Raw genomic sequence first — 24,544 nt, forward strand, 5'->3', positions numbered from 1 at the left:
AGGGTTTAACCCACTGCACCACCGAGGACTGCTGCAGTTATTGCCCTCGTCTCTGCTTCACCGATGTTGTTTGTCATTGGCTGGCCCAAGGCGAGAGCAGGCCGTGGCAGTTGCATCTTGATTTGAGGCGTCCAGTGCCCTCGTCTCAGCCATCCAGCGGAGGAATGCATGCCGTACATTCGTTGACCCTCTCTGTGATACAAACCTGACCGGTCACGTTGTTGTGTCCGTTGTGGGCCGGGCTGAGTCGAGCCAGGAGACTGGAGTGGGCAGTGGCCGTTTCATGTTCCTCTCCCTGGCGGATAGTGTGACGGGCACTTCATCAGGGCGACACCTGCTCCAGATTACTGGGCAAGACCCGCTTCTTGTTTAGCCACCGCTTGGCACCATCCCACAAACAGGACAGGCTCTGGGTTTCCGCTTAGCTTTGTAAATGTAACCCTAGAGCCTCTTCGCTGCAGAAGCCCAGGCTGGAAAATAATCTTCTCCGTCATGTGCTTTGCATGAGCTCATCTCCAGAGATGTTTGTGACCTTGTTCACACCATCGCACAGCCCGGACCCTCTTTGGGGATGGCCGGCCAAAAGCATTCCTGGGAACCAACCCAATGCCAAGTAAATAATGTAAAAACAGATATTTCATTCTCCAGCTCACTGTGTTTTGAGTTTTAAGGTGAACTGTCTTCTACTTTCTGTTTTATTTATTTATAAATAAATATAGGTTATCGAAGGCTTTCATGGCTGGGATCACAGGGTTGTTTTGTATTTTCCGGGCAGTATGGCCATGTTCCAGAAGTATTCTTTCCTGATGTTTCACCCACATCTATGGCAGGCATCCATGGAAAACACACAACAACCCCAAATATAGGTTAAGTATTATCCAAAATGCTTGGGACCTGAAGTGTTTGGGATTTAGGAATAATTGTATTTGTATATACAGTTTACTCTCCGTGTCCACTTGAGTTTGTTTCTGAAATCCCTTGAAGATAGCAATAGCCATGGATGCTGAACTGCAGCCCCTATAAAAATGACAAAATTAAGGTTTGCCTTTTGCTTTTTAGAAATATTTTCAAGTCTTATGTGGTTTACTGCATGGATACAGAGAGTCAACTGTGTGTCGTTATTCAAATGTCTTGGAAGTGGGACCCAGGTTTAACAGGGCAATCATTTATGTTTCATTTATATCTTATCCATGATATTGGAATATTTGTGCTTTAGGAATTCTCTATGATACTTTATGAGTAAATACATTTATTTTCAAAAATCTGGAAAAAAATGATAACCCAAACACTTCTGATCCTAAACATTTTGGATAAAGGATACCCAACTTGTGCCATACCTATTGTGTGTGCGTTAGAGAGAGTTGAAAGAAGCATTGGTTACTGGGGTTGCTGTGAGTTTTCCAGGCTGTCTGGCCATGTTCCAGAAGCATTCTCTCCTGATGTTTCACCCACAACTATGGCAGGCATCTTCAGAGATTGTGAGGTCTCTTGGAAACTAGCCTGTGGGGTTTATATATCTGTGGAATGATGTCCAGGGTGGGAGAAACAAAGGTAAATCCAATTTATTTATTTATTTACAGTATTTATATTCCGCCCTTCTTTCTCACCCCAAAGGGGACTCAGGGCGGATCACATTACACATATAGGCAAACATTCAATGCCTTTTAACATAGGACAAAGACAAGACAAACATAGGCTCCGAGCGGGCCTCGAACTCATGACCTCCTGGTCAGAGTGATTCATTGCAGTTAATTGCAGCTGGCTTGCTCTCCCGCTTGTGCCACAGCCCGGGCTTTACTGCTTTACTGGTTCTATTCTACTTGCAGCTATCAATAGGATTCAGACATATACATGATCAACAGATTCATGACTAGGATACTTGGATAAGGAAGCTTTAATCCTTCCTTAATGTGCCCGAGTTTCTTCTAATGTACCTGGCCTGAACCCAACACGTCCGTGTGGGACCCAATACCTCTTGGAACTCCTGAACCTTGTGTAATGTCCTTTTTTAAAGATTGATCCATAACCTAAATGGGAGACTAGTAATGCGATCTCTGCTTTAGTTGAACGGTCTCCTGGTACATCTCACACTATTCAAGGATGCCTCCTCTTCGTCTGTTTGGAGACACATAGTCTTGGGACAGACAACTGGCAAGGCGTGTTTGTTGGGGACACCGTTGTGTTTAAAAAGCAAGTGACGAAAGGCCTGGATCCCAAGTCGGGAATGCTTTTTCGGGGTCGGCGATCCCTCCCAGAACAGAATCACATCCCTGCCTGATGGCAAAGGCATTTCTCGGCTTGCTGGCCATGGATCCTGCGACGCAAGTACCCTTTGAGCTCAGCTCTCCAGTTCGTGGAAAACAGGCTCGGGTTTCGGCATGACTGCTCCTCGTAAATGCCTCGGTGTTGCAGGGAAAAGGACTCTCTGCTCCAGTGACGGAGCACATGCCCGGCTCCCAGGACGTCTAGTCCCAGCCTCTGCCCTTGACATCGCCGCCAGTTAAGGAGTTCAAGGAGCAGTTGATAGGAAAAGGCTCTTTGCAGCTCCAGACCCTTGAGAGCCACTGACAAGAGAGAGGAGATGTGCCAAGTTAAATGTGACATCTACACAGAGCCTTCTTTGCTGCGGCAATCCAATTGTGAACTTATCACAGGCAATCCCTGAGTTTCAAACATCTGACTTACAAAGGACTCATAGTTAAAAACAGGGGTGAGACATCAAGATCATAGAATCATAGAATCCTACAGTTGGAAGAGACCACATGGGCCACAGCCTGTCGAGTTGTTGAAAAAACATGATGCCGGGCTGTGGCGCAGGCTGTTGAGCAACCAGCTGCAGCCAGCTGCAATGAATCACTCTGACCAGGAGGTCATGAGTTCGAGGCCAGCTCGGAGCCCCGTTTTGTCTTGTCTTTGTTCTATGTTAAGGCATTGAATGTTTGCCTTATAAGTGTAATGTGATCCGCCCTGAGTCCCCTTCGGGGTGAGAAGGGCAGAATATAAATACTGTACATAAATAAATAAATAAATAAATAAATGCTTTGGTGCTTAATTTGTAAAATCATAATGTTATTTGACGTTTAACAGGCTTTTCCTTAATCCCTCCTTATTATCCAACATTTTCACTTATCCAACGTTCTGCCGGCCCATTTATGTTGGACAAGTGAGACTCTACTGTACTAGCAACACTTGACAAAGATATGAAACTCATAATAATTTGAGAAAAGCTCTGTTGTACTAAACCAAAGGTCCATTTGGTTCATTGTTCTCTACTGCCCATGATAAACCTGTCTAAAAGACATGAGAAGGACAAGATGCATGCAGTATGAATATGGTAAACATCTATCATTGCAATCTATATATATAAAAGAGTGATGGCATCACGGCGACCCACAAAACAACAAAACTACAGGCCCCCCAACCTCAAAATTTGACATCACAACCCATCATCCACGCCTCTAGGTTGATACAACAAAAAGAAAAGAAAAATAAAGTCCTAATTAGAGAGAGAGGAATAATTGCTTTTATCCAATTGCTGCCAGTTAGAAGGCTAAGCTCCTCCAACTTGGTCTCCTAGCAACCCAATAAAAAATAATAAAAAACACTAAAAAATGAATACAATAAAATACTATAATAACAGAAAATAACTAAAAATAATACAAGAAAATAATAAAATATAATAAATAAAAATATAACTTACAATAAAATTAATAAAAAATGCAAATAAAGTCAAATAAAAATTACACAACAATTTTTAACCAATACCACCACCACTTTGCCACAGCAACGCGTGGCTGGGCACAGCTAGTTAAATATATAGAGTTAAGAACCATGGTTTTAGAAAAGGAATAGGTTAAGCTGCGCTAGATTAAAAAATAAAATGTTGTTGTTCGCCCAAGGGAAGAAATAATGACTGTTGTCCCCTGAGGAATTTCAATATCTATTTTTTCCCCTTTTCTTTCTTTCCTTCTCTGTGTTATTTCTGAAAACTAGATAATACTTAGATCTGTGTCTAGCTCTAGAAGGGTCTTTTGAAAGACAGAAAGCAGAAATGAGGGGAAGTGAGGGAAAACACATCATAAGCCTGATATTAGCAAAGTGGGAGATCGGGTTAAATGCTGCGCATGTAATTGGAACACTCTCCAGGGTGCGATGTGCATTATAAGAATGACTTCATTTTATTTTTTGGCAACGTCGTGTTGCTGTTATGTGCATCTCTATAAAATTCAGTAGCCTACTCAGAGAAAAGTGTCATTCATCCTTCTGGGGTGGGTTGATGGACTGCAAAGCCCAGCAGCCACTACTTAACATAGTCAGATTTGGGGAATGTTGGGAGTGATGGTGCAGTTGCACGATTCCCATTCCTGGCCTAAATCCAGTGGCTAATGTTGGTGATGCATCTATATTGTTGAATTAATGTAGTTACCATATGATTCAACGTGATGGGAACCTGGGACTTGTAGTTTGGTGAGAAACAGGCATTCTTTAGCAGAGAAGGCAAAAGACCTTGTAAAACTCCAACTCTCAGGATTCTGTGAAGTTGAGCCAGGGCAGATAAAGTAGTGCCAAACCACTTTCATTCTACAGTGTAGATGCACTCTTAAATACATTTCCAAATACAGTAGAGTCTCACTTATCCAAGACTCGCTTATCCAAGGTTTTAGATAACCCAAGGCATTTTTGTAGTCAATGTTTTCAATATATCATGATATTTTGGTGCTAAATTCCTAAATACAGTCATTACAACATAACATTACTGCATATTGAACTACCTTTTCTTCAAATTTGTTGTATAACATGATGTTTTGGTGCTTAATTTGTAAAATCATAACCTAATTTGATGTTTAATAGGCTTTCCTTAATCCCTCCTTATTAAACAAGATATTCGCTTATCCAAGGTTCTGCCGACCCGTTTAGCTTGGATAAGTGAGACTCTACTGTAGTAATTCAAAGCTTTTGTAAATCTCATGATGCAATACTCTCCTCTTCTTCTGGGTTATGTGATTTTAATGTTTAAATTAATATGTTTTAATTCTATGTTAATGTTATTTTGTTTGTATGATTCAGTCGATAGTTGTATTTATTTTTTTATTGTTGTGTAGGCATTGAATTTTGCCATAATATGTTTGGAAACCGCTTTGAGTCCCCCATCCAGGGAGAGAAAAGCAATATACAGTAGAGTCTCACTTATCCATGCTAAACGGGCCAGTAGAAGCTTGGATAAGCGAATATCTTGGATAATAAGGAGGATTAAGGAAAAGCCTATTAAACATCAAATTAGGTTATGATTTTACAAATTAAGCACCACAACATCATGTCATACAACAAATTTGACAGAAAAAGTAGTTCAATACACAGTAATGCTATGTTGTAATTACTGTATTTATGAATTTAGCACCAAAATATCACAATATATTGAAAACATTGACTACAAAAATGCCTTAGATAATCCAGAACCTTGGATAAGTGAGTCTTGGATAAGTAAGACTCTACTGTACAAGTGAAGTAAATAAAGCATAAATTAATAATTCTTGAGGCTCACAACTGGATTTTAGATCTCCTTTGCAGGCTGGATATAGAGAGTGCATTTACACAGTAGTTGATATGTAGTTTGGTTCCATGCTATGGAATCCTGAGAGTTGTAGTTTTACAAGGTTGTTTTTTTTTGTCAAATAGGCTGGTACCTCCCCAAACTGGAATTCCCAGGATTCCATAGCATTGAACCATGGCAGTTGAAGTGGCATCAAACCACATTAATGGAACATTGTAGATCAGGCATGAGCAATCTTTGGCCCCCCCATGTGTTTTGGACTTCAACTCCCACAATCCCTAACAGCTTCAGGCCCCTTCCTGAAGGAAAGGGCCTGAAGCTGTTAGGGATTGTGGGAGTTGAAGTCCAAAACAACTGGAGAGCCAAAGTTTGCTCATGCTTGTTGTAGCTGAACTTATAGATTGGGAAAATCTGCCACTACGGACAGTAATGATTCATTTTATGGTAACTGACCATTGTTTCAAGCCTGAATGCAGCACTATAAATATAAGCCTTTTATTTTGGTTTGCTTTCTAGGTCCATTCATTCTTCACAAGTCTTGCTGTACATTCCCGATAAACATTTCTTTTTGGACTGAGGCATTCAGGACCGAAAAGCAGATTCCAGGTAAGGCTTTATTAGAATTGAGCTCATGAATATTGAAGAATCGTATGTAATGGTTTGGAGCCTGTGCAGAAACCACTATTGAGGTTTGCAGAGTTGTGGCGAATGCACAGAATAAGGGGTTAGAGGTTTGGGTTCAAATCTCCCAATAGCTAAGATGCACCATTGCTGATCTTGGACCAGTCATTGTTTTGCAGCCGAAGAGCAGACTTGCACCGACAATTGTGTTGGAGGTTGTAGATGTAAATAAATAGAAGCTTTACCACTGTTTCTGAACCTAAATGTACCCTGCAGTGTAATAATGTGTCAGGCTTGTGTAACAAGTAACAGGAACTTTAATTCACTTCAAAAGATCTCTCTGAATTCTTACAGAGCAACAATATATACAGTAGTCTCTCTGAGTTCCTACAGAGTGACAATATATACAGTAGTCTCTCTGAATTTTACAGAGCAACAATATATATATAGTCTCTCTGAATTCTTACAGAGCAACAATATATACAGTAGTCTCTCTGAATTCTTACAGAGCAACAATATATACAGTAGTCTCTCTGAATTCTTACAGAGCAACAATATATACAGTAGTCTCTCTGAATTCTTACAGAGCGACAATATATACAGTAGTCTCTCTGAATTCCTACAGAGCAACAATATATACAGTAGTCTCTCTGAATTCCTACAGAGCAACAATATATACAGTAGTCTCTCTGAATTCCTACAGAGTAACAATATATACAATAGTCTCTCTGAATTTTACAGAGCAACAATATATACAATAGTCTCTCTGCATTCTTACAGAGCAACAATATATACAGTAGTCTCTCTGAATTCCTACAGAGCAACAATATATACAGTAGTCTCTCTGAATTTTACAGAGCAACAATATATACAGTAGTCTCTCTGAATTCTTACGGAGCAACAATATATACAGTAGTCTCTCTGAATTCTTACAGAGCAACAATATATACAGTAGTCTCTCTGAATTTTACAGAGCAACAATATATACAGTAGCCTCTCTGCATTCTTACAGAGCAACAATATATACAGTAGTCTCTCTGAATTCCTACAGAGCAACAATATATACAGTAGTCTCTCTGAATTCTTACGGAGCAACAATATATACAGTAGTCTCTCTGAATTCTTACGGAGCAACAATATATACAGTAGTCTCTCTGAATTCTTACGGAGCAACAATATATACAGTAGTCTCTCTGAATTCTTACGGAGCAACAATATATACAGTAGTCTCTCTGAATTCTTACAGAGCAACAATATATACAGTAGTCTCTCTGAATTTTACAGAGCAACAATATATACAGTAGCCTCTCTGCATTCTTACAGAGCAACAATATATACAGTAGCCTCTCTGAATTCCTACAGAGCAACAATATATACAGTAGTCTCTCTGAATTCTTACGGAGCAACAATATATACAGTAGTCTCTCTGAATTCCTACAGAGCAACAATATATACAGTAGTCTCTCTGAATTCTTACAGAGCAACAATATATACAGTAGTCTCTCTGAATTTTACAGAGCAACAATATATACAATAGTCTCTCTGCATTCTTACAGAGCAACAATATATACAGTAGTCTCTCTGAATTCCTACAGAGCAACAATATATACAGTAGTCTCTCTGAATTTTACAGAGCAACAATATATACAATAGTCTCTCTGCATTCTTACAGAGCAACAATATATACAGTAGCCTCTCTGAATTCCTACAGAGCAACAATATATACAGTAGTCTCTCTGAATTCTTACGGAGCAACAATATATACAGTAGTCTCTCTGAATTCCTACAGAGCAACAATATATACAGTAGTCTCTCTGAATTCTTACAGAGCAACAATATATACAATAGTCTCTCTGAATTCTTACAGAGCAACAATATATACAGTAGTCTCTCTGAATTCTTACAGAGCAACAATATATACAGTAGTCTCTCTGAATTTTACAGAGCAACAATATATGCAATAATCTCTCTGAATTCTTACAGAGCATCACTATATACAGTAGTCTCTGAATTCTTACAGAGCAACAATATATACAGTAGTCTCTCTGAATTTTACAGAGCAACAATATATACAATAATCTCTCTGATTTCTTACAGAGCATCACTATATACAGTAGTCTCTCTGAATTCCTACAGAGCAACAATATATACAGTAGTCTCTCTGAATTCCTACAGAGCAACAATATATACAGTAGTCTCTCTGAATTCCTACAGAGCAACAATATATACAGTAGTCTCTCTGAATTCTTACAGAGCAACAATATATACAGTAGTCTCTCTGAATTCTTACAGAGCAACAATATATACAGTAGTCTCTCTGAATTCTTACAGAGCAACAATATATACAATAGTCTCTCTGAATTCTTACAGAGCAACAATATATACAGTAGTCTCTGAATCCTACAGAGCAACAATATATACAGTAGTCTCTCTGAATTCTTACAGAGCAACAATATATACAGTAGTCTCTCTGAATTCTTACAGAGCAACAATATATACAGTAGTCTCTCCGAATTCTTACAGAGCAACAATATATACAGTAGTCTCTGAATCCTACAGAGCAACAATATATACAGTAGTCTCTCTGAATTCCTACAGAGCAACAATATATACAGTAGTCTCTCTGAATTCCTACAGAGCAACAATATATACAGTAGTCTCTTTGAATTCTTACAGAGAACAGAGGGAATAAGCAGTCCTTTTAAAGAGTCTTTAAAATATGCCTCATGCCTTAGAAATGATCAGGCTTCAAAGAGTTGCCAGCCATTTCCTTCCTGACCGTTTCCAGTCAGCGCTCTCTAGAATTCCGATTGGCTACTGTCTCGGGCTAGCTGCTGAGGGAACTGGTTTTAACTGCCATTTCACCTCAGAGAGTGGAGGTGAAATGGCAGTTAAAACCAGTTCCCTCAGCAGCTAGCCTGAGACAGTAGCCAATCGGAATTCTAGATCGTGCTAGCTCAGCCAATCAGCTACTGACACATGCTTTTCCAGCCAGCCCATTACATCATGGTGCCTTTTTCAAATCCTCACAAAATGTTTCTGGTGTGTGTTTATGTGTGTTTAAATCAGATATGGGCAAACTTTGGCCCTCCGGGTGTTTTGGACTTCAAACTCCCACACTGGCTGTTAGGAATTGTGGGAGTTGAAGTCCAAAACACTTGGAGGGCCAAAGTTTGCCCATGCCTGGTCTAAATGAAGTGTTTCAAAACTTGTCCCCAACCGTGTTGCCCATTGCGTTGCCCTGTGCAATAATTCCTTCTCCTGCCCTTCCGCCGTTCTCCTTTGCTGCTCTTTAGGGAAGTAAATAATGCATGCAGGATGCAAGCGTGAGCTGAAATTTTAGAACAAGGTCTGACCTGACACATTTGGCCGATCAATGCCTTCGGTTCCGTGCAGCAGATCCCTGGAGAGAGAGGGGAACAAGGACTTCTTGTTTTGAGAAAGCACACTTCAATGCTTCTCCTTTGCATTGGACGCAGAGAGGGGGAAATTCCTTGGAAGCAGAAATAGGGGTTGGTGGGTGTCCCTTGTCTCCCAGTGCGCTCTTGTTTTGGTTTGTTGGTTTTTGAGACAGATACTGACCAAAGCTAGTCATGTGTCCAATGCCTTTTGATCCTGGGTGAGCACAAGGCAAGGTCAGTAGAAGGATTTGTGATCATGATCCTTACCACCATATTACGGTGAGAAATTTCCCAGTCATAGGACACTCCAGCCTCTGGGTTGTTGTGTGTTTTCTGGGCTGTATGGCCATGTTTCTAAAGTATTCTCTCCTGACATTTCACCCACATCTATGGTAGGCATCCTCCCAGGTTGTGAGGTATACACACAGTTTGTGGCAGCCACAAAAATGAAGTTTCCGGAGTAGCAGAAACTACTTTAAAAGTAAGGACCATACAATTAAACAGGAAATAAAATTTTTCAAGCCAGGAAAGAGCATTCTGAACTCCACCAATGATGGAATTGAACCAAACTTGGCACACAGAACTTCGACGAAAATACTGGAAGGGTTTGGTGGGCATTGACCTTGAGTTTTGGAGTTGTAGTTCACCTCCATCCAGAGAGCATTGTGGACTCCAAACAATGATGGATCTGGACCAAATGCCCAAATGTGAATATGCCCAAATTTTACTACTGGTGGAGTTTGGGGAAAATTGAACTTGAGATTTGGGAGTTGTAGTTGCTGGGATTTACAGATCACCTACAATCAAAGAGCCCCTTGAACCCTCCAATGATCGAATTGGGCAAATTGGGCTTCTGTCTGTTTCCAAAAAGGAAGAAAAGGACAGGTGAAGAGATCTTCAGCCTTCTCTGCCAAAGGAGTACCTAAGGAATATGTGTTTTCTGATGGTCTTTGATGACCCCTCTGACACCCCTTCATGATGCCCCAGGGGTCCTGACCCTCAGGTTGAGAAATGCTGGTGTAGATGCATCCTGAGAGAAAGCCTTGCCCTAAAGATCTTAAAACTTGGGAAGGCTCATATCCTGAAAAAAGGTAGCTTTTCAGGTAGTCCGAACCCAAGTTGTGGTTTTAGGTCCTCATCAATTCAACCCATTGGCTGTGCTAGCTGGAGATGATGGGAGCTGTAGTCCAAAACAGCCTAGCAAGGGATCTTTTTGCTCACTCTCAACCCTCCTTCTGCTCATTCAATGCTAAGAGAAGAAGAAAAGTCATAGAAGTCAACCATAGCAGAGCACCGAAATGCTGGACCACTCCAACGCCTATCAGGTCAGAAGACACAGAGAAGCCATTGAAATCCACAAGTATGTGGACAATTTCATCAGAAAGGAGGAAACCATTAAAATCAACAGAATCTGGCAACCAGTATTTATAAAACTCTAAAATCTAAAATAAGGAACAACACTCTGAAAACAGAGGAATTCCAGACATGAATCAATCAGGGCCAGCTAACGCCTCTGATCAAAGGATTCCTTCCAGGCAGGAAAAAACCAGGACATGAAGCTGGCAAGGCCAATAATGCTAATCAAGATGATTAATTATAACATTCATATTGGTCTTTAATAGACAAGAGTTTTTCTCCAACCCTGGACCTTCCACAGATAGATAAAATCTTCCTTAGTTTTTTCCAACAGACTTTACAAGCTCTGAGGATGCCTACCCTAGATGTGGGTGAAACGTCAGGAGAGAATGCTTCTGGAACATGGCCATACAGCCCGGAAAACACACAACAACCCTGTGATTCCGGCCATGAAAGCCTTCGACAACACAAGAAAGGCATTTTCTTTCTTGCACAGCAGCGACAAAGGGAAATGCAGCCGTGGGGAAACCCTTGCAAAAGGAGCTCAGCCCTCCCCAGAAAATACAAGTCAGCGCGTTTGGGAAAGTGGAAAGCGAGAGCGGGAGCCAAAAATAGTCCTGGATTTCGCAGAGCGAAAACCTAGAATGCTGTGGATGTTTCTGTGCTCTGCCTTTCGGCTGGATGGCGCATCCTTGGGTCGTCTGAGGTCAGCCGTGCTTAATTGCATCGGGAGCGCTGGAGGCACGCACACAGGCCCCCATGCGCATGCGCAGTGCACAGACAGATGCGCACACCCTATTTCCCCTCCCTCCTCCCCTTCTCCTTGGGGATATGGGACATTTTCCTCTCGCTTTCACATTTATTACTAGGCCAAAAACAGATAGGAAAGACTCATATTGCATAGAAGCGGGGTTTCAAGGGATAGATCTACACTGTAGATTTAATGCAGTTTGACACCACTTTTACTGCCATAACTCAGAGATAAGGCATCCCGGGAGTTGTAGCTTTATAATCTCTTTAGATTTCAGTGCATAAGTGTACCTAACAACAACAACAACATCAACAATAACCACACTACAAACTAGAGCTGTGTGATGACTCATGGGCCTTGTAGTCCTGCTCATGACATTGTGATGCCTGATGAAGAAGAAAACTTGGGTTTTTTACCTTCCCAGTCAGAACTGGAATCTTCTCAGCCAGATCTTTCCCAGGCAGATCTGGGAACCTTGCACCTGCAAGAAAGTTGTGTCCCAGAAGTATGTCAAACAAACCCTGAGCCTACATCTCCTGTGTTCTCTCGCCATGAGTTTTGTAAACAACAGAGGGGTTTGGAAGCAGCTTCGCGCAGGAGTGCTAGAATAGCAGCTAAGAATTTAGCCAATTAAGCCTGCTTTTCGTGAGAATCTTTAAGGAGTCAAACATCTGGTCTCAGAGTTTAGCTTTCGTTTCTGGTTCCCAGAGAACTGCTTCGGCGGGAAAGTTAGACTCTATATAGGTGTTTTACCCGCGAAGTAACTTCGCGGAGTCAATTCGTCAGCCTCCGGAGCGAGTTGTGTCTGGACAGCGCTCTCCGTTTCAAGCCTCGTTCCTGTTCAAGCCTTGTTCTCGCTTTCAAGCCTTCGCTCCTGTTTCCCAGCCTTGTTTACCTACGGACCTTGCCTCGCTTTCCTGGACTAAACCTTGCCTTGTTTCACGGATTTTACCAAGTAATTCCACGGACCTTGTTCTTGTTCCTTGCTACCTTGTGCCACGATTCAAGCCTTGTTTTCAAGTATCAAGTTATCTCCTAGCCTTGCTCAAGCTCATGGACTAAAGGACCTTGTCATCTCCCCTCACTTTGCCTGGCAAAGTGAGTGTTTCGGTTATTGGATTACAACTTTGGACCTTAATATTTCATATGGGACATTGTTTCTTTGGACTAATTCTGACCTTTCCTGAAAGGTCTAATTCTGGACTATTTTCTACACTTGTTTTTATTAACCTTATATACTCCTTCAATAAAGATATTAGATAGATTCTGGCCTCTGTGTATGGTTATTGGTGCCTTGCAGCCTGGGTCCTGACAGTTTGACTCCGCCCCCCATAAGCACCAATTAACCAAGGCCAGAATGTCTACCGGAGCCCCGCAGGGTGGGCAGCCGCTTAGCTACACCATCAGCAAGGACGAAGTGGAGCGCATCCGTGACAGACTCAACGCGCAGGATGGAGAAATAAAAGGGTTGAGGGAGCGCGGGGTCCGCCTCCCGGCCATGGCGTTGCCAACTAAGTTTTCTGGAGAAGCTTCCAAGGTCCAAGTTTTCCGCCGCCAGTGCCAGGCTTACCTAGAGGCCCGTGCCGCCGAGTTTCCCCAAGAAGACATCAAGGTGGCGTGGGTTTACAGTCTTCTAGACGGACCAGCGGCCAACTGGGCGACGGCACTGTTCGACCAAGCCTCCCCCCACCTAAGATCAGCGCAACGCTTCCTGGACCACCTTAAGGAGACCTGGGGAATCGAGGACAATTTGGAGGCAGCCGGTCACAAACTCCGGCGCCTCTTTCAAGGAGACAGACCCATGTCTCAGTACATAGCCGAGTTCCGAGTGCTGGCCCACAACACCGGCTGGAACGATGTAGCCCTCAGAGGACAATTTCGGGAGGGTCTCAACATTGAAATGCTGGAGGAAATCTCCAAGGTGGATCCTCCCCAGACTCTCGAAGCACTCATTGATCAATGCTTACGGGCTGAAGTCATGATTGCCAACAGGAAACAGTGGGTTCGAGGCCAGAGCGGTAGAGCTGGGGCAAAACCCCCCGCTCCCGCCAGCGTTCAGCCACGTCCAGTGTGGAGACCCCCACCACCATCCCCATACCCCAGAGGGAGTGAGGAGGTGCCGATGCAGTTGGGCAATGTGCGTCCCAGACTAGATGCCGCCGAGAAGGCCCGCCGCCAACGCTTAAACCTCTGTTGGTACTGCGGGAACGGGGGTCACTTCGCCAGAGAATGCCCAGCCAAAGGGAAGCCCGCCGCCCGTCTTGCGGCGGCGTCCTCCACGGAGACGAAGGCGTCTGAGGCGGCTGGCACACAGCCGGCGGGGGAAGCCAACGACCGGGCGTAGATAGGCTCGCCAACCCGGTCAAAAAACCCATCCAAGAGCCGCCAACCGGGGTCCTGTTCCTCCTAGTGGTCACCTTATGGTCAGCCAAAAAGGGACCCGTCATGATCCACGCCATGATAGATTCAGGAGCCACCAACAATTTCATTGATAGAGAGTATGCCGACTCTCTGGGATTACAATACCATGACTTCAAGAATGCCCGTGTGGTGCAAGCCATCGATGGCCGCCCTCTCAAGACGGGCCCCGTAAGCCAGTGGTCGGAACCCACCAGGATGTGGATAAGAGAACATATGGAAGAGATTTCCTTCTTTGTTACTGAGGTTCCCCATTTCCCTGTGATTTTGGGGATTCCATGGCTGACACTTCACGACCCAAGCATCTCCTGGTCCAACAGAGAGCTGCAGTTCGCTTCAAAGTACTGCCAAAACCATTGCCTCGTAGCCAAGGTCTGCCATACCACAGACACCGAGCCCATTATCACCTTGCCAAAGAAGTACTCCGAGTACTGGGATGTATTCAATGAAAAAGAAGCCGAGAGACTACCCCCACATAGACCTTATGACTGTGCCATTGACTTGGTGGAGGGGGCCCCGATCCCGCGAGGACATCTCTACTCCCTGACTGAACCGGAGCAAGAAGCTCTCAGGGAGTTCATAGAGACAAACCTTCGCAAGGGATTCATCAGACCCTCTCAATCCCCAGCCGCCTCCCCGGTGATGTTTGTGAAAAAGAAGTCAGGAGACTTACGCTTGGTGGTGGACTATAGAGCATTGAACAATATCACAAAGCGAAACAGCTATCCCCTGCCTTTAATCTCGGACCTTCTAGACCGACTCCGAGGAGCCAAGGTCTACACCAAGCTGGATCTTCGGGGGGCTTATAATCTAGTTCGCATCAGAGAAGGGGACGAGTGGAAGACCGCCTTCCAGACTAAATTCGGATTATTTGAGTCCCGAGTTATGAATTATGGATTATGTGGAGCTCCCGCAACGTTCCAGCATTTTGTCAATGACATCTTTCAGGATTATCTAGATCGGTTCTTGATAATCTACCTCGACGATTTTTTGGTGTTTTCTAGATCACAATCAGAGCATGAGAACCACGTCAAAATGGTGTTACAACGATTGCGGGATCATGGGCTTTATGCCAAGCTGGAAAAATGCGCTTTTGATCTACAAGAGGTAGATTTCCTGGGGTACCGCATCTCGCCTCTAGGGCTCTCCATGGACCCGGCAAAGGTTTCAGCAGTATTGGAATAGCGGGCGCCAACCAACAAGAAAGAGGTGCAGCGTTTCTTGGGGTTCGCGAACTATTACCGCAAGTTCATTCCAGATTTTGCCCGCTGGTCTGACCCAATCACCAGCTGCATCCGTGGGAAACAGCCCTTCCGCTGGACAGATCAAGCAGAGAAAGGGTTCCAGCAACTAAAGAAATTATTCACATCCCAGCCAATCCTTCAGCACCCAGATCCCGAAACCCTTTTTGTTGTGCAAGCAGACGCCTCTGATGTGGCAATCGGGGCTGTACTCTTACAACCGGTGGGAGATCACCTTCATCCTTGTGCCTTTTATTCCCGCCAACTAACAGCACCAGAGAGAAATTACACCATTTGGGAAAAGGAACTATTGGCCATAAAGGCAGCCTTTGAAACTTGGAGACATTGGCTAGAAGGGGCCAAATTTCCCATTGAAGTCCATACTGATCATCGGAATCTAGAGCATCTAAGAACTGCCCGCAAACTAAATCAGAGGCAACAACGTTGGGCTTTATTCTTTGAACGTTTTAACTTCCAGATTCATTATGTAACCCCAGCCCAAACCAAGCAAGCAGACGCCCTGTCACGTAAACCGGAATACGCTGCAGGACGCAAGGAGACCTTTGAATCCCAACTATTACAACCCGAGAACTTTGCCACGCTCACAGTGGGGAACACCAAATCCACTCTCATTGATTCAACTCCTCCTACTCTTGGACCCCTCTGTGCTCAAGAAATCAGGGCTAGTCAGCAAGCAGATGCCTGGGCGCAGGACCAACTCCGTCAAGGACTGCAATTTCCCTTCTCACTTAAGGATGGACTGCTTTGCTATAGAAATCATGTTTATATCCCACCAGGGCAGGGCAGGGAAAAAGCACTTCGTCTGTGTCATGACTGCAAGCCAGCAGGGCATTTCGGACTATTTAAAACCATGCATTTGATCCTAAGAGATTTCTGGTGGCCCAAGATCCGCAAGGATGTGGAAAAATATGTCAACACCTGCCCAGTATGCCAGCGCTCCAAGACAAGACGGGAGAAGCCCTCAGGGCTTCTGCATCCCCTTCCTACTCCATCTCGCCCATGGGAAATAATCTCTGCGGATTTCATCACTGACCTACCACCTTCCTGTGGATTCACCACGATCCTAGTGGTGGTGGACCTTTTCACCAAGTTAGCCCATTTCATTCCCTGTGAAGGCCTTCCCACGGCCAAAGAGACTGCAGATCTATTCCTCCAACATGTTTTCAGATTACATGGATTGCCCAAGAGTCTGGTCACAGACCGTGGATCTCAATTCACCTCTCGTTTCTGGAAGGCACTACAAAAACTATTGGGCATAGACTCTCGTTTATCTTCAGCTCATCATCCCCAAACGGATGGGCAAACGGAGCGCACCAATGCCACTTTGGAACAGTACCTTCGCTGTTATGTAAACTACCAACAGGACAATTGGGCTTCTCTATTACCACTGTCAGAGTTTGCCTACAATAATGGAGTCCAGGCTTCTACAAAAGAAACGCCGTTCTTTGCAAACTACGGCTTCCATCCACGTTTCTTTCCCCCTGTCATTGAAACTTCAGAAGTCCCCGCAGCAGAGGATTGGCTGCAGGAACTCACAGCGGTGCAACAACTTTTGCTCCAGCAACTAGACCAAGCCAAGGAGGACTATAAACGTCACGCGGACAAACATCGCCAACCGGGCCCCGAAATCAAGGTAGGAGATCGGGTTTTTCTGTCCACTCGCTTTTTGCCCTCCCATCGCCCTTGCCGGAAGTTAGATGCCCGTTTCATTGGTCCCTATCCAGTGGTGGCGCAATTAAACCCCGTGACTTTCAAACTCCAACTTCCGCGTTCAATGCGCATTCACCCAGTGTTTCACCGTTCCCTGCTCCTTCCGGCGGATGGTGTGCGTCCTGATACAGACCAACCGGCCCCCCCTCCTGTTTTGATGAATGGGGAGGAGGAGTTCGAGGTTGAGGACATTTTGGATTCTCGCTTTCACCGCCGCCGCCTGCAATATCTCATTGACTGGGTGGGTTTTGGCCCTGAGGAACGCTCTTGGGAAGACGCCTCTGCAGTCCATGCTCCTGATCTAACCCGTCGCTTTCATCAAACCTATCCCGCCAAGCCACGACCTCGCGCCTCGGGGAGAGAGTCCCAGTTTGGGAGGGGGCTTGAGGAGGGGGATAGTGTGATGACTCATGGGCCTTGTAGTCCTGCTCATGACATTGTGATGCCTGATGAAGAAGAAAACTTGGGTTTTTTACCTTCCCAGTCAGAACTGGAATCTTCTCAGCCAGATCTTTCCCAGGCAGATCTGGGAACCTTGCACCTGCAAGAAAGTTGTGTCCCAGAAGTATGTCAAACAAACCCTGAGGCTACATCTCCTGTGTTCTCTCGCCATGAGTTTTGTAAACAACAGAGGGGTTTGGAAGCAGCTTCGCGCAGGAGTGCTAGAATAGCAGCTAAGAATTTAGCCAATTAAGCCTGCTTTTCGTGAGAATCTTTAAGGAGTCAAACATCTGGTCTCAGAGTTTAGCTTTCGTTTCTGGTTCCCAGAGAACTGCTTCGGCGGGAAAGTTAGACTCTATATAGGTGTTTTACCCGCGAAGTAACTTCGCGGAGTCAATTCGTCAGCCTCCGGAGCGAGTTGTGTCTGGACAGCGCGCTCCGTTTCAAGCCTCGTTCCTGTTCAAGCCTTGTTCTCGCTTTCAAGCCTTCGCTCCTGTTTCCCAGCCTTGTTTACCTACGGACCTTGCCTCGCTTTCCTGGACTAAACCTTGCCTTGTTTCACGGATTTTACCAAGTAATTCCACGGACCTTGTTCTTGTTCCTTGCTACCTTGTGCCACGATTCAAGCCTTGTTTTCAAGTATCAAGTTATTTCCTAGCCTTGCTCAAGCTCATGGACTAAAGGACCTTGTCATCTCCCCTCACTTTGCCTGGCAAAGTGAGTGTTTCGGTTATTGGATTACAACTTTGGACCTTAATATTTCATATGGGACATTGTTTCTTTGGACTAATTCTGACCTTTCCTGAAAGGTCTAATTCTGGACTATTTTCTACACTTGTTTTTATTAACCTTATATACTCCTTCAATAAAGATATTAGATAGATTCTGGCCTCTGTGTATGGTTATTGGTGCCTTGCAGCCTGGGTCCTGACAAGCTGACAGCTGGCACAACAAAGCATTGCATGGAAATTTCCTTGACAAAATTGAAGGAAAAGCTGATAAGGAGAAGACCTGGCTCTGGCTCACGAATGGGACCCTGAAGAAGGAGACAGAAGGCCTGATCCTTGCAGCCCAGGAGCAAGACATCAGGACAAAGGCAATTAAGCCCAAAATGCAGACTGTGTAAGGAAGCTGACGAAACCATGAATCATATCCTCAGCTGCTGTAAGAAAATTGCACAGACAGACTACAAACAGAGGCACAACTATGTGGCCCAAATGATCCATTGGAACTTATGCCACAAGTACCACCTGCCAGCAGCAAAGAACTGGTGGGATCACAAACCTGCAAAAGTATTGGAAAATGAGCACGCAAAGATACTGTGGGACTTCCGAATCCAGACTGACAAAGTTGTGGAACACAATACACCAGACATCACAGTCGTGGAAACGAAAAAGGTTTGGATCATTGATGTCGCCATCCCAGGTGACAGTCGCATTGATGAAAAACAACAGGAAAAACTCAGCCGCTATCAGGACCTCAAGATTGAACTTCAAAGACTCTGGCAGAAACCAGTGCATGTGGTCCCGGTGGTGATGGGCACATTGGGTGCCATGCCAAAAGATCTCAGCCGGCATTTGGAAACAATAGACATTGACAAAATTACGATCTGCCAATTGCAAAAGGTCACCCAACTGGGATCTGCGCGCATCATCCGAAAATACATCACACAGTCCTAGACACTTGGGAAGTGTTCGACTTGTGGTTTTGTGATACGAAATCCAGCATATCTATCTTGTTTGCTGTGACATAATAAAATAATAATAATAATCAATCAATCAATCAACTAATCAGATATTTGAGCCAAAATCCATGAAGTTGATCACTTTTGGCTCAAATATCTGATTAGTTTACATGGAAAGATGGATTATCATCATCATCATCATCATCATCATCTTGTAAAGCTATAATTCTGCCAACTGCAAAAGGCCACCCTACTGGGATCTGTGCACATCATCTGAAAATACATCACAGTCCTAAACGCTTGGGAATTGTTTGACTTGTGATTTTGTGATACAAAATCCAGCATATCTATCTTGTTTGCTGTGTCATACTGTGTCGTTAATAATAATATAATAATAATTTTATTTTTATACCCTGCCACCATTTCCCCAGAGGGACTCGGGGCGGCTCACAGATATAAAACCAGCATACAGTGATATCAAATATAAATATCAAATACAAAAACACACAAATAAATTTAAAAGTCATTAAAAAAATCACAATCATTATAAAACACATGAAAAACACAGCAATAAAAACATAAAATGAGCTGGGCAAAGTGCACTGAGTGAAACTTGTAAACAAGAAGGAAGTTAAGGTGCTACAATAATAATAATAATAATAATAATAATAATAATAATAATAATAATAATATGCTGGATTTCTTGTTTGCTGTGTCATACTATGTCGTTGAGTCAATAATGATAATAATAATAATACAGTAGAGTCTCACTTATCCAACACTCGCTTATCCAACGTTCTGGATTATCCAATGCATTTTTGTAGTCAATGTTTTCAATATATCGTGATATTTTGGTGCTAAATTTATAAATACAGTAATTACTACTTAGCATTACTGCATATTGAACTACTTTTTCTGCTAAATTTGTTGTCTAACATGATGTTCTGGATTATCCAAGCCATTTTTGTAGTCAATGTTTTCAATATATCGTGATATTTTGGTGCTAAATTCATAAATACAGTATAACATTGCTGCATATTGAACTACTTTTTCTGTCAAATTTGTTGTATAACATGATGTTTTGGTGCTTAATTTGTAAAATCATAACCTAATTTGATGTTTAATAGGCTTTTCCTTAATGCCTCCTTATTATCCAACATATTCGCTTATCCAACATTCTGCCGGCCCGTTTATGTTGGATAAGTGAGACTCTACTGTATTACCCAAACTACCTACCAAACTAACTACTTATCCCATGATCTCAGAACATTGAGCCATGGTCTTTGAAGTGGTGCCAAACTGCATTAATTCCCTTGGTTAGTCCATTGCACTTCAGTCCAAAAGACTCATTTAATGCAAAAAAAAAAAAATACCCATTTCCCCACAGCTCAAAGTAGACGTGCAATGAGTTCAAGTTTTGCTTTCTAGGGAGGGGCATTTTTGGATGTCTGTAGGGTCCCCAGGGGCCAAAAATGTATTCTTGTTAAAGCCCATCCCTGATGCATCCCGTTCCTAGAGGGAGCCCTTGGCTTTCCAGCAAAGGAAAACAGAACTTGAAACCCGAGCCGACCTTGTTGGCGCTGGAAGAAGGCTCCCGGTGACCCGGCGGTGCTGCTTTCAGCTCCATATATGGCCAAGAATGAGGCGGATGGGGCAACGGAGGAGAAGCGAGAGCAAATACCATGCATACGTTGGATTCCTCCCCAGCTGGCTTCCCTCTGCTTTCCCGTTAATGCAGAACATGAGCCGTGCGGGGAGGACAGAAGGAATCCAATGTTCTCTTCCTGTCGCCTCCAGGGAACACTTGCGTGTCAGGTGAAGCCGCGTGTTTTTTAAAAAAGGCAAGGAAAGGAGAAAAACATTCCCACAAACTATCCAAGTCTAATGCACCGTCGAATGTAATGCGCACCTCAAAGTATTTGCTGCTGAATGTAATGTGCACTCCTTGCAATTTGGCCATGACAGTTGCAGCCTGTTTCTAAGTCCTTCTTCAAAAACAAAATTGTTAGAAAACCAGAGCTTCCAGCAATGGAAGAGAAAACCTTGGGGTGCATCTATGATGTAGAATACAACACCAAATCTTCCATCAATGGAAAAGAAAACCATTTATGCCAGGGGTCCCCAAACTAAGGCCCGGGGGCAGGATGCGGCCCTCCGAGGTCATTTACCTGGCCCCTGCCCTCAGTTTTATAATATATTTTTATATCATTTTAAATAATATAATATATTATATATACATATAACATTGATAAAATATTATGTTATACAATATAATATTAATAATACCATATAATAATAATTATATGATATATATTACATATAATATTACAGTATAGTGGTATAGTTCAATATAGTATAATGCTAATATTGTGCTATGCTACTAATATAATATATTGTATGTACATACAGCTGCTCTGAGTCCCCTTCGGGGTGAGAAGAGCGGGATATAAATGTAATAAATAAATGTAGTACATGAATAAATAAATAATTTTAGACTTAGGCTCGCCCAAAGTCTGAAATGACTTGAAGACACACAACAACAACAACAACAACAATCCTAATTAACTTGACTATCTCATTGGCCAGAAGCAGGCCCACACTTCCCATTGAAATCCTGATAGGTTTATGTTGGTTACAATTGTTTTCATTTTAAAATATTGTATTGTTCTTTCATTGTTGTTGTTCTTTTGCACTACAAATAAGACATGTGCAGTGTGCATAGGAATTTGTTCGGGTTTTTTTCCAAATGATAATTCGGTCCCTCAACAGTCTGAAGGATTGTGGACCGGCCCTCGGCTTAAAAAGTTTGGGGACCCCTGATTTATGCTGTAGAATGAATTAACTTGAATTGCCTTGGTTCAATGCTATGGGGTCATGGGAGCTGTAGTTTGGTATCATGGGGGCTGCTGAAGAATGACAGTTCCTTATCAAACTAGAGGTCTCAGCATTGCATTGACCCATGGCAATTAAATTACGAGGGTTGAATGAAAAGTAATGCCTCCACCTTCGTAACTCCTCAACTGATGGCAGTCCTGGTCCGCAGCAGGTCCTGGCTTGTTCAGTAGACTCTCCTCTACAGTTAGTTCCATTTGAAAGGAAGCCTTAGCATTGAACGGTTGTGTTGTTAAAGTGTGAAGTATGGAACCCTGCGCAGACTGGGAAACCCTAGCATTGAATGGTTGTGTTGTTAACGTGCGAAGTATGGAACCCTGCGCAGACGGGGAAGCCTTAGCATTGAATGGTTGTGTTGTTAACATGCAAAGTATAGACCCCTGTGCAGATGGGGAAGTGTTAGCACTGAACGGTTGTGTTGTTAACATGCGAAGTATGGAACCCTGTGCAGATGGGGAAGCCTTAGCATTGAACGGTTGTGTTGTTAAAGTGCAAAGTATGGAACCCTGCGCAGATGGGGAAGCCTTAGCATTGAACGGTTGTGTTGTTAACATGCGAAGTATGGAACCCTGTGCAGATGGGGAAGCCTTAGCATTGAACAGTTGTGTTGTTAAAGTGCAAAGTATGGAACCCTGCGCAGATGGGGAAGCCTTAGCATTGAACGGTTGTGTTGTTAACATGCGAAGTATGGAACCCTGTGCAGATGGGGAAGCCTTAGCATTGAACGGTTGTGTTGTTAAAGTGCGAAGTATGGAACCCTGCGCAGATGGGGAAGCCTTAGCATTGAACGGTTGTGTTGTTAACATGCGAAGTATGGAACCCTGTGCAGATGGGGAAGCCTTAGCATTGAACGGTTGTGTTGTTAAAGTGCAAAGTATGGAACCCTACGCAGATGGGGAAGCCTTAGCATTGAACGGTTGTGTTGTTAACATGCGAAGTATGGAACCCTGTGCAGATGGGGAAGCCTTAGCATTGAATGGTTGTGTTGTTAAAGTGCAAAGTATGGAACCCTACGCAGATGGGGAAGCCTTAGCATTGAACGGTTGTGTTGTTAAAGTGCCAAGTATGGAACCCTGCGCAGATGGGGAAGCCTTAGCATTGAACGGTTGTGTTGTTAAAGTGTGAAGTATGGAACCCTGTGTAAACGGTCGGTCAGTGCTACTTAAGCAACGTGCAGTCAATGAATCCTTGACAGCAGAAGGTGTCACCCCAAAGGAGATTCCTCAGAGAATGCAACCTGTTTATGGTGATTATGTTGATGTGAGTCCTGTGCGTCGTTGGGCGAGTAAGTTTAAAGATGTTGAGGTGGGAACATCTGGCTTGCATGACAAACAAAGCGTTGGACGTCCTGTGATGGCAACCACCAAGTTTCACAAGCAAAAGGTGGACAAATTGATTCAGGACAATTGTTGTATCCCTCAGAGAGAAATCTCAAGCATGATCGGCATTTCACAAGAACGTGTGGGTCACATGATTGCTTTGCTTGGCTATCGGAAGATCTGTGCACGATGGGTCCTGTGAGACGCCGGTTGCAGAAACAGAGTGTCGACTTCTTCTGTGGCGGCTTCAGAAAACTTGTTCATTGTTGGCAGAAATGTATCCAATTGTGTGGTGATGATGTGGAAAAGTGAATCATAGTAGTTAAAGAGCATATTCTAAGGATTATTTCTGCGTTTGATTTATTAAAATATTCCCATCCAAACAGAAGTAACGAAGGTGGAGGCATTACTTTTCATTCAACCCTCGTAGATGTCCCTCAGATAAGAGCTCTTGAAGTTGCTTCCCATTTGACTTTGGCTCAGCAATAAGCGAATCTAATGTGCACCCTGATTTTGGGAAGGCATTTTAGCTTAAAAAGGTGAGCATTAGATTTGAGTAAATACGGTACTTAATCAACCCCCTTCTGCCAAGCAGGAGAACACAATCCAAGCACTCCTGACAGATGGCCATCCAGCCTCTGCTTAAAAACCTCCAAAAAAGGGGACTCCTACGCACTCCCAGGCACAGTTCTTGCCATCAGGAAGTTCTTCCTAATGTTTAGGTGGCATCTCTTTTACCTGCAATGTGAATCCATTGGTTCGTGACCTGGTTTCTCAAAGCAGCAGAAAACAAGCTTAGCCCTTCCTCAAATGTGACATCATTTCAAATATATAAACATGGCAACCATGTCCCTTCTCAGCCTTCTTTTAGTCTAAACATCCCCATCTTCTTATGCTGTTTTTCCATCTGTCCAGAACTTTGACCATTTTAGGGACCCTAATCTGGACACTTTCCAGCTTGTCCATCTCCTTCTTGAATTATTTTGCCTAGAATTTGACACAGGGCTATTTCAGGTGAGGCCGGACTAAAGCGAAATGAAGTGGGACCATGACTTTTTTCAATCTGGACACCACACTCCTATTGATCTGCCCAGTTTGCAGTGGGACAGATCTCTCCTTTCCCTTCTTTTTGGAGCCC

General features: G+C 43.5%; 1 protein-coding gene across 3 annotated transcripts in view; it reads left to right on the top strand.

Annotated features, from left to right (window-relative positions):
* lpp (LIM domain containing preferred translocation partner in lipoma) overlaps positions 1–24,544 on the top strand; it is a 420,779-nt gene that overhangs the window by 82,610 nt on the left and 313,625 nt on the right. For all 3 annotated transcript variants that reach the window (XM_062976935.1, XM_062976933.1, XM_062976934.1), the window contains one exon: positions 6,068–6,157. The gene's annotated coding sequence lies outside the window, so the exon portion shown is untranslated. The remainder of the gene's footprint in view (positions 1–6,067; positions 6,158–24,544) is intronic.

This window comes from Anolis carolinensis, chromosome 3 (genome assembly GCF_035594765.1).
Source record: "Anolis carolinensis isolate JA03-04 chromosome 3, rAnoCar3.1.pri, whole genome shotgun sequence".
Classification (NCBI taxonomy): Eukaryota; Metazoa; Chordata; class Lepidosauria; order Squamata; family Dactyloidae; genus Anolis; species Anolis carolinensis.